The 10376-nt window shown below is 45.6% G+C and overlaps 1 pseudogene; it reads left to right on the plus strand.

The window, feature by feature from the left end:
* The first annotated feature begins 7417 nt into the window (after nucleotides 1-7417).
* Nucleotides 7418-7782, plus strand: LOC149992447 (ribosomal protein eL22-like pseudogene; annotated as a pseudogene).
* Nucleotides 7783-10376: the final 2594 nt, after the last annotated feature.

Genomic DNA, 10376 nt, shown 5'->3' on the forward strand with positions numbered 1-10376 from the left:
CAAAAAGAGCAAAGTGCTCTACAAGGATGGAGCCAGGAAATGTCAGAACACGAACTACGCGTAAGCAACAGATTCCCCAGAACCGAAATGGCCTCTCTCTACTTCTAGGCCCCTATGGTAGGTTGGCATCACTTTCATATGGAGATTCTCGGATGTTAGGGAGAACATCCAAGTCACCTGTGAACTGTTCACCCCCTTAGAGTATATTTAGTTCTACTGTGGAGCGGGGTATGCAGGACAGGGAGAAGGGCACATCCTCCACTTACTACCCTGACCTATTATTGTGCAAAACCATTTCCAAGGTGACCTATGTTCCAGGTGTGCTGGAGGCATGTCTTCTGGCACCTCGTTGTAGGAAAAATTTGAGAATCAACTTTTATGAAATGATCTGACCAGACATCTCTCTCAGTTAATAGAAGTAGTGCCTTGGTCCCATCTCAATATAATTCAGTTCTGGGTCCTTGGACCAAACACAGCACGCTTGAATCCAACCACTCAGGGTAATTCCATGTCCCTCATTACTATCATGTCTGAGTGTAATGTAGGACATACATTTCACCTGGGCTAACTTCTTTTGTAAAAATTGTGTCTGTGCCTATTCTACATATAGAATATCGACTATTTACTACAGTAATAACCCTGGCTGGTTTGGCTCAGTGGATTGAGCGTCGGCCTGCGAGCTAAGTGTCGCTGGTTCGATCTTCCAGTCAGGGCACATCAGAGAAGGAAAACTCTGACTCCAAAAAACCTCCGCTGCCTTGCGGCATACCTCTTCAGGGGAAAGGCTAAGGGAGTAAACCCCGACAGAAAATCCGGAGCCGGAGTCCCTAAGGCGGTTTGACGTTGTAGTCAACACCGGCAACTCCTGCGGCGCACCTGAAGCCAAGCTGTATTGACTCCGTCTTTCCCTTGGATCCTTCAGCTGTGAAGAGAGGGGGGGTCTGCTGCATGGGCAACAGCAGACCCTCCATATCACCCTGCCCAGGCTCTGTAGCTTCAGCTCCACTGGAGAGGACACTCCAGCGTCATCGCAAGATGTCGATTCAACACGGGAGGAGACAGATACCGTGTCACTCCCGAGTCGGACTGCACAACCATTCTCGGCGGTGCAGATAGACTCTTAAGAAGCTACACCATCGTCTCTCGAGACGGACGGCTGCCGACGACTACAGTAATGATAATTCTGTGTTAAAAAGTAGGATTCTAGCAGGTTATCCCCTTGGGGACACTTAATGAGAATCCTGAGAAGTGAGAGGATGACACTCTGAGTCCCCTCACCCTATACAAAAGAACACTTATCCATCCATTGATTTCTAGTACACGGGTGAAGAGGAAAGAGAGCTTTGAAACAGGAAGATCCAGGAATTTGCTTCCAGACATGAGGGGGAGAAGATGTTAGGATGATGCATGTAAGTTTCAAGGACAGATGGAATCCACTGTTAAGGTCTGGGGCAGCTTGGGAGGTTTAGTAGTCACCTACTGCCTGCCACCTAACAAACATACCCAAAACACAGAGGCTTAAAACAACATGTATTGTTTCCCGGGTTACATGAGCAGGAATGAGGAAGCAGCTGAGTTGGGTGGCTCTGGTTTAGGAGATTGTAGTCAAGGTGTTGGCGGGGGCTACAGTCTTTGGGAGACCTGACCTCAACATGGTTCACACTCAGGTAGGAGGCCTCAGTTCTTTGCCACGTGGGTCTCTCCAAAGGTGTGCTTCATTGTTCTCATGTCATGGTAACTGGCTTTGTAAGAGAGGGTTAGAAGTCACACTCCATTCTCCATTCTTTCTGCAATATCTTATTGGGGATATATGTCACCTCTACTCGGTGTGGGAGGGGACTACACAAGGTGTGACTACCAGAAGGCAAGATCCTGGGACCAGCACCACAAATGGTTATGCCCGATGCCAGCCTCAAAGGCTGTAGAAAAAGCTATACTTCATGGTAAGAACTGTATTATCCACTGGATGAAGAAATGGCTTAGGACACGTATTAGACAACCAGGGGCGCAGAATCTTAGGTGTCTTTGGGAAAGCAGAGAAGGGAAGAATACACACAGTAGTTACGCAGATGCAGAATGTCCGGGAGATGGTAGAAAACTTCTTTTTTCCTCAGAAACTTCGAGAATAAGGTGCAAACTGGGAGGATGAGGATGGTCATTAAGCAATATAAACATCCCTGCCCAGGACATGCCCCGGGGACACCCACACTGCGGATGACCCTGGATGTTTGCTGCAGGAGGGAGTTGACCTTTTACTACACGGGGAGCAGGTTTTTCAGAGGAAGTGGCTGGTCCCCCCAGACTTGGTGGCAGTGTCTGCCCAAATCAGCTTTGGTTGCATGACTGGTAAAGCAAAAGTCAGTGTGGCTTTAAAACAGAAATGTAACTTTGAATAGCATCTACTCCAGAGTAGCTTGAGGAAGAAAGTGAGAGTAGAAGGGGGAGGAGTGAGATTTTCTATTGACTCCACCACCCAAGTCAGTGTTTGTTAAGAGCCAGAGAGATTCAAAAAAATTCTCGTGTTCCTGTAGATGTTGCTTTGCCATCCATCTGTCCATTCAGCCATCTGTCCTCCTACCCATCCATTCAATGTTTATTGGTCATTTACTTTGTCTTGATTCTTTAGAGAAAAAAATAAAATGGTCAAATTTTCAATTTATAAAATTATGTGTTTTCCAATAATCATTTCCATAATATTCTGCTCCTGGGGGATGTTACTACACTAATCAAAGAGAAGGGAGCTAATATTTGATGGAGGTGAAAGTCACACAATTGACAAATGATCAAACTTCAACTAAACTCAAATTGGCCAGTCTGTCTATGACCTTTGGATCACATCTCCTAAAATGATTTATCTGAACTTTTACTTAACTCAGTGGCTCTCTCTCCTGACCCTCATTGGTTGTTGTTTCTTTTGATAAGACTCTTATTGTCCCTACACTTACCTGAAATAACCCCAAAGACTATTACATAACAACATCTTCATAACTTAAAAAAAAATGTTAGGCATGAGTATTTTTTTGTAAACATCTATATTGGTCTCATAATCATAAGAATTAGATTATGGGCACTTAGGCAAAAATTTTTTGTCTGGACACAAATAAACGTTTAAAAACAGAAGTTGAATCATTAGATATAATCCTCAATAGATAATATGTATTATTATGTATACATAATATTAAACACATTCTCAGTATGTAACACAAGCATAATACAATACTCTCTACAAGTAGCATTATCTACATTGTTATGGGCTGAACTGTACTAAAGTCCTAACTCCTAAGACCTCAGAATGTCACAGTATTTGGAGACAGGGTCCCTGAAGAGATAAGTTAAAATGAGGTTATTAGTGTGGCCCTAATCGAATATAACTGAAGTCCTTATAAGAAGTGGAGATTAGGCATGAACATGGCCACCTAGACACCAAGGAGAGAGGCTCAGAAGAAATGAACCTTCTGGCACCTTGATCTTGGACTTCTATTCTCCAGAATGGCAAGAAGAGACAGGTCTGTTGTTAAGCCCCCCAGTCTGCGGTGTTTTATTACAACAGCCCCAACAAATTAATACACTTATTTTACAAATGGGGGGATTTGACATTAAAGAAATAAAATTACTTGCCCCAGTATATGGCCCTATCAGGCTCAGATGGGAGCTCACCTGACTGGGAAGCCATCTCCCGCACCCCACTGCCAACAGAATATGCTCCAGGGAAATAAAAGACATTAGCATTTTCCTCTAATGATGTCACAGTATACACCACACCTTCCCCCTGCCCCCAATTCTCTTCGTAGTCTTTTTCAGGTTGCTAAGCAGATCACTGGTCCCTCCATGTTTTCTCTGGCCTCAGGACTCCCACCATGGGCTGTGAGAATTTATTCATCACCTTGGCTCTCAAAACAGTAACTATAAAGAGCTTTGCACATAATTCAGAGGATCCAAGAGAACGTTTTTCTTCCTAAGACACACTTGTCATAAACAAGATATTTCAGTGTGTACTTTTAAAAGGAAATCGATGACTGGTAGTTCATTGCTAGTCAAAGCGGAGCCCTCCGCTCTAGTAAGCTTGGAACACATGTGGGCTTTATCAAGCAAAACAAACCCGGGACTGGTCTGTTTACTGACACAGCCAGCTCAATGTCCAGATCCAGTGGGTGTGCTGGACAAAGAAAACCAACTGTTAGGTTCAGAGCTGTGTGCTGAGGACACGCCCCCAGGACTGCCTTGACTTTTTTTGTTTCAGCCTTGGTGAACCCCTCCTTCACTGAAATTCAACCCAGCACCAGAAACCGATGAGGCAATCAGCCTGTAAGGAGGGTAGCCACCGTGCCATATCGGGTTTATTACTGGCCACCTTGTAAACAAAGGAGACAAGGATTGTTTCAGATTCAAAAGGGGCCAAACGGCTAACTGTGCAGTCAGGCGGTAGACACCTGATAAGGTAGCTCTTACTCATACGGGTGGTGCATTTGGCCGATACAGATACATTTCCATTTCTCCATCCCCAGCTTCTGATATTTGGCTTTACTTCATATTTCTAGCTTTTTTATTTTTATTAAATTGTTGGGGGTGACATTAGTTCATAGGTCATATAGATTTCAGGTGTGCGTTTCTATGATACACGATCTGTATATTGCATTGCGTGCCCATTTCTAGCTTTTCAAATGTCTGTCTTTTTCATTTACTGTTAGAGTCCGAGAGTTCAGCCCTTGGGTCTCTCCTCTTCTTAGTCTACACTCCTTCCTGGATAATCTAACCCCCTTTCATCCTTCGTCCACATGCCGATGAAACACTACCTTACACCTCTGGCCAGCATCTTTTCCTGAACTCCACACTTATGTGCATATATTCAGCTACCTACCCAATATTTCCTCGTGGAGACCTCACGGGCGGCTTAGCGTTCCTACATACGAACGGCATTTCTAGTCTTTCTCCTAGAACCTGCGACTCACTGGACTTTTTCTTATCCCAATGAATGACAATTTTGGTTTGTCATGCCATGATCCTCGGAACTAGCTTGCCTCCTCATGTGTCCCCAGACCCAAGACCCAAAGCACCAGGTGGCTTGTGCTGGCTCTATCTTCAAGGCACGTCCAACACCCAGCTTCTGCCCCCCACCACCTCTGCCACTCCAGGTCAAGTCCCCACCATCTCCAGCCAGGAATCTTCATCTGCTTCACCTCATAACTGGTCACCCTGCTCCCCAGGCCCCTGACAGTTGCTTTTCATCTGCAGCCCGTGGGATCCTGGGAGCCTGAGTCAGAAGGTGCTACCACCCAGCTCAATGCCAGTGGCTCCCAGGCTCATGCGGGATTGGCACCATCTCTGTTGTGACTTACAGTCATTTTCTTTTTTTTAATGTCTTTTATGCCTTAGTCTTCCCCTGGCTAAGCTCTCCCCGGCACATGAAGCTCCTTGCTGTTTCTCCAAGCTGCTGATAAAGCCTCTGCTATCAGGGACTTATGGGAACACAGGTTTGGTCTGGACAGTGTGCTCACCTTCCTCAGGAAAGGATGTTCAAATTTCCCCACCCAAAAGTCTGCTCTCAGGCATCGTCTGACTTTGTTTGTTTGTTTTCTAAATCCTCAGCAGAGGATATGCTTTCATTTTCACTGATTTTAGAGAGAGATGAAGGGAGGAGAGAGAGAGAGAGAGAGAGAGACATTCATCAATGTGAGAAACATTGATCAGTTGCCTCCTATACGTGCCCCAACTGGGAATCAAACCCACAACCTAGGTGTGTCCCCTGACTAGGGTTCGAACCCGAGAGTCTTTGGTGCATGGGACAATGCTCCAATCCACTGAGACACCTGGCCATGGCAGGCATCTTCTGACTTTTGATTGCACTCTGCACACCCCAATACCTCCATCATGCCCTGCCTTGAACTACAGTTATTTTACAAATATTTCCTCTCTTACTAGAATTATAAACTCCTTGGCATTGCTCTCAGCACATCTGTACTGATCTCTATCATTCTTGCTTAGCCCCCCTAACTTCATCAGCAGGACCCCTCCATTCAATAACAGCCAGCAACTGCCCTCCTTCCCTTCCAAAATAAAACGAACGTCATGATTTCTTTCAATGTGCGGTAGTGTCCCCCTTCTAAGACATTGTTCTAGGATGCCTACGGCGGAAAAAACGGGCCTCCTGCTACACTATTTCTGCTCAGAGAGGGACTTGGGAACGTATGTAAGGCACCGGGATATGCACACATTCATTCAAAGTGTTTTTTGCCACCATTGCAAACCCAATGATGAATGACAACCTGAGGGATATGGAAATTCCTTTCTCCTCCCGTTGTAGGATTGTGGGTGCTTCCTTGCCCTTAACTGGAAAGATCGAGAAAAGAGAGATGGTTGCAGTTTCTGGAAGAGAGTGGAACAGTCTTATCATTTCAGGACTTCTGGCCAGGGTGGTTACAGTTGTTGGAAAAGGATTATGTGGTCAGTTCTTATCTTTTTAGGGTGGCTGAAAAATTTGAGGAGATCATGATTTTGCAATAGCTAAGAGGGGTTTCTGAAGAGTTCTTATCATCTGCGAGGGTTTGGGCAGCTGGAAAACGCTGGGCCTAGGGAGTCGCTGGGATGTGTGTTTGGGGAGGGGAACTGGAAGCGGATCGTTGCTGCAAAGGTCTGGGAGGAAGGCTTTCCTGTCAGAAGGGTCAGAACAGCTTGAGGGCGGTTGGTTCGCAAAGCAGGAAGTGTCCTTTCTCATCAAAAAGGGGTGGGAGGCAGAGTTGCAACAGCTGGGAAGACTCAGAACCAGAGATTTTAAAGAGGAAAGTAAACTGAGGAGGCTGGTGGAGGGAAAGATGCCTGCGGGGAGTCCAGCATGCCTTGCCCGGCATCTGTGTTCCACATCAGCTGTGACTCAGCCTTTCCTCTCAAGCAAGCCCTCGGTGAGAATTCACGTGCCCTCCCTGGTGCGTTCCTTTTTCTCCAGGTACTTATGTATACAGATTATCACTCGTCTCTTTTGTGATAATCCTGCAGGACCAATTCAGCTCATTAAAAATTCTAAAACACCTATGATTGGCACTTGTGGAAGATGATACACATCTTAACAATGAATATTAAAGATGTAAATTAATGTACAGTAGCAGTTCATGATATGGAAACGTTTTGTGTAAGTAGGATTTTGGTCGATCAAATCATACTTAATGTTTACTGGAAGAGTGCCCTAGAATTGTCCCTTTTGCATGTGCCCCCTGTTGTAGCTGAGCCTTGATTGTTGTAGGCATGTCATGGGCGTGTGGGGTAGGCCCTCACGCTGACTGGTTGTGAGGACTGACCACATCCACGGCGGACGAGCCCTGGTGCCTGCTGAGACCACCCTATGGGTGTGCCTTTTGTGAAGCTAACTGGGGAGTGCTCGGTTGTGGTTGGGCCCTGGGCTCTGATTACATGGACTACCTTTCAGATGGCACCAAAAGTCAAGAAACCTAAGAGGGGAACCTGGCAGTTTGGTTTAGCCCTTACTCATTTGGTAGAAGGTGGCACTTCTGATTCTGGAAAATTTGAACAGTTTCAGTGGGAGTAGGTCAAAGCCAATGGAAAAACTGGAAGTCTTGGGAACATTGTTCACACTGAACGCTTCAAGAACAAAATCACAGTTGTCTCTGAGGAACACTTCTCTAAAAGATATTAGGAGTAACTTACCAAGAAATACCTTACAAAGAACAGTCTTCGTGATTGGCGTCTATGGTTGCCCCTGGCGAGGAGACTTGTGAACTTTGTTAATTCCGGATTAGCCAAGATGAAGATGGATCGGAGTCTGAGGACTAGAGAAGCCACCCTTTATAGGGCTTCGCTTACTAATCAAATAAATGAGTGCACAAGAGATAGAAACATCTGCAAATGGACTTCTAGTTTATCAGTCAATAAAACACAGCAAATGGACTTCTGGTTTATCAGTCAATAAAAAACATAGCACTCTGTGAAGCCAGACACTGGGCGTCTTGGTTCTGGGACTTCTTAGGAGGGGCTCAGGGGCAGTCCAAGTTCAGCCGCCGACTATTCTGTGCTGGGTGTGGGCCACCTGTTAGGAGATACAAGGCAATTCATGCTTGGTAGCTGCCCATGCTGGGTCTGAGGGCACGTGAGAGAGGCCACGCTGTGAACCGAGGCCAGCTGCCACCACTGCCAGGCTTACAAGCCTTTGAGAGTTTTAGGGAAGCCTGCATGGGCTGAGGCCAGCTGCCTGTGAGGAACAGCCTCTGAAAGACATGCAGGTGGTACAAGAGGTGGGAGGGGCGGGGTCTCAGCTGCCACCAGGGTGGGGCAAATGGTGTTCACCGTGTTAACGCAGACCCGGATTCGGTGCCCTGCTGTGCCTGCAGGTTGCATGGTGGGAAGGCTCAACACAGGAACAATGGCAGCTGCCCCGCCTGCCCTTGTCTTGAAGCCACACGATTCAGTTTCTCCCCATCTGTCTCTGGTGCTTTTTGAGCCTCTGTCCCTTTGCTGGGGCTCAGGGTGAGTGTTTGTGAGCCAGTGAGTCTGTGTGTGGGCCCTTTAAGAGGACACCTGGGTTTCCAGAAGCCCTCCAGCTCACCTGGACAGAATCCCAGCTGATTTTCAATGCCAGATGTTGTGGGGAGACCTCTTCCTGTGCCAGGAATTCCCCACAACCCCCCAGCCCAGTGGGGGCTAGAACCCCTCATTCCTAAGGAGGGACCTCTGCAGAGGCATTAACGCTCTTGATTCTCAACCACCTCACGTGGATGTGGGACCAGCCTTTTCACATCTCCGCCCCTGCTACCAGTCTCCACCTGGCTTCCTCTTCCTATCCTTGGTTATAGGAGTTTCGTTCAGCTAGTCTTCACAGGGTTCTCCGGGGCCAGTGTTCTCTAATTTAGTTGTGATTTTGATGTGGTTCTGGGGGGAGGCAAGCACAGCGACCTCCTCTGCCATCTCGACCAGAACTTATCATGTAAAACATTGTTAAAAGAGCAAAGAAGCCCTGGCTGCTGTGGCTCAGTGGATTGAGTGTCGACCTGGGTGGAGCCAAGTGTCGCTGGTTCGATTCCCAGTCAGGGCACATGACTAGGTTGCACGTCAAGTCCCCAGTTGGGGGCGCAAGTGAGAGGCAACCACACAGTGATGTTTCTCTCCCTTTCTTTCTCCTTTCCCCTCTCTCTAAATATAAAATAAATAAACAAATAAAAATAATAATAAAAATAAATAAATTAAATCTTAAAAAAAAGAATAAAGAGTGGTGTTTCATCTTAATTGCTGTAAAAGTAGTGCAACTTGATTCTTGCATTCTAGAAGTATTTTAGAAATGCATAAAAAAATAAAAACAGTAGCCCACTATTTGGCCGGCACAATTGCAAATGTGGGTTATAGGGATGAACACAGCCCAGTTCCCGAGGAGTCTCTCGCTGTGGGAATTCTGCACTTCCAGGCCACCTCTCCACTTCTGGGCTTGAATGAGCTGCCACACAGGGCAGCGTGGGGCCTGCTTTTCTCCATGGCCGACAGAAGAGGGGGCGCATTTGCTCTGGATATTTTGGAGAAGGCCACAGAAAGGTGATGGAATCGAATGTAGAACGATGAGCCCAAATGAGTGGGGATGGGATGAAAGTCAATGTGAAAAGCACAGCAGTTAAAAAAGAAAATAAAGTAAGAACACAAACTAACACATGGCTAGATGGAAGTGGAGAGCTAAATTCTGTAGATCCTGAAGCTTATCAAGTTTGGAAGCCTTCTGTAATAGAAAGAATAAAAATTTAAGAATAGAAAATTAGGTACAAAAATATATCTCTACTAAAAATGTGAAATACATCACAACAGGCTATGAAATTTATACAAGCATTGTGAACTTCAAAAATTCCACAAGAAAACATTTTAATAAACTGCTTGATACACCTTAATAAGACTGTATTTTTAGACTGCACACCCTCCCTCCCAACTTTACTGAGGTATAACTGACAATTAAAAGTTGTATATATTGCAGATATACAACCTGATGATTTGATATATATATACACTGTGAAATATTCACCCCAATCAAGGTAATTAACATATCCATCAGCTCACATCTCCTTTTGTGTGTGTGTATTGAGAATACTTAAGGTCTACCCTGTTAGCAAATTTCAAGTATACAATATAACATATTTAACTATAGTCACATTATTGTAAATTAAACCACCAAACCTTACTTATTTTGCATAACCAAAACTGTATGCCCCTTGAGCAACATCTCCTCAAATCCCCCTAGCTGCATACCCTTTGACCCCTTCTTCAATGTTGCCATTTGGTAATATGTTTCCCATGAGAAGAACAGAAATGTACCACACGTGCCAGTGAACTTGCCATGCGCCACTACTACAGGCCTGTGTCCTCACTGATACAAGAGTTCACCTCAATTCTATTGC

The sequence above is a fragment of the Furipterus horrens genome, unplaced genomic scaffold (assembly GCF_987537825.1).
Source record: "Furipterus horrens unplaced genomic scaffold, mFurHor1.1.pri manual_scaffold_15, whole genome shotgun sequence".
Lineage (NCBI taxonomy): Eukaryota > Metazoa > Chordata > Mammalia > Chiroptera > Furipteridae > Furipterus > Furipterus horrens.